At 45.5% G+C, this 1,035-nt stretch overlaps 1 non-coding gene across 1 annotated transcript; it reads left to right on the forward strand.

Moving 5' to 3' along the window:
• The first annotated feature begins 216 nt into the window (after positions 1-216).
• On the forward strand, positions 217-355 carry LOC120687101. Its single transcript, XR_005680598.1, has one exon. It is a non-coding gene; the product is annotated as a small nucleolar RNA Z247 (small nucleolar RNA).
• The last annotated feature ends 680 nt before the right edge of the window (positions 356-1,035 follow it).

Here is a 1,035-nt window from a genome sequence, read left to right on the forward strand (position 1 = left end):
ACTCCCAGGATTAACAAGAAACAGGGTAGGCGCAAGTAGCAACCGCGACTTCGTCTGCATGGGAGCCGCTGGAGAAAATTTCCTCAGCTCAATCTAGGGCGCGTGTAACAAACTTGCACATGCAGCTCGCAAATCTCAAAGAAGGGTGGAATGACCATGGCGGCTTACTTCAACAAGATGTACATCATCAAGGATGAGCTTGTTGCTGCTGGCAAGCCGATTGACTATGATGATGTGGTCTCCCATATGCAAAATGGCCTCCATCTTTATTACAATCCAATTTTTTAATCTATTCTTGGTCGTGCGGAGCCAATCTCGTAAAGTGATCTCTACTCTCAACTTTTGTCATATGATCTCCGGATGGAGATGTATCAAGATGGTGGCCATTATTAATCCTCTGCAAACGCTGCTGGTCGTGGGCGCGGCGGTGGAAACCGTTACCGTGGCAACAATTGCGGTCACAGTCACGCTCGTGGTGGACGCGGTGGACAGATCAGCAATGCTGGTCCAAATACACCGAAGAACATCAAGGTGAAGTGCCAAAACTGCAAGAAGGTTGGTCATGAAGCTCCTAGCTGTTGGTACCGCTATGATGACGACGAAGAAGATCCGACAAAACAGCAGGAGTTGCCACCACTGGATATGGCTATGATACAAATTGGTATGCAAACGGTGGAGCTTTGGATCATGTGACCAGTGACTTGGAGAAGCTTACTGTTCGTGACAAGTACACAGGACGTGATCAAGTGCATACAACAAGTGGAGCAGGTATGAAAATTAGTAATATTGGGCACACAACTTTACATATCCCTCTTAAGATTTTGCATCTTAATAATATTCTTCATGTTCCTAGTGCTAGCAAGAATCTTGTTTCAGTTCACAAACTAACTTGTGATAACGATGCCTTCCTTGAATTTCATCCAAATTTCTTTCTTATCAAGGACCAGGAAACGAAAAAAATCCTTCATCGAGGTAGATCCAAAGGTGGCCTCTGTCCCCTAGTGCCAAGTTCTTCTAAAGGAGCCTTGAGCAAGC

The sequence above is a fragment of the Panicum virgatum genome, chromosome 8N (assembly GCF_016808335.1).
Source record: "Panicum virgatum strain AP13 chromosome 8N, P.virgatum_v5, whole genome shotgun sequence".
NCBI lineage: Eukaryota > Viridiplantae > Streptophyta > Magnoliopsida > Poales > Poaceae > Panicum > Panicum virgatum.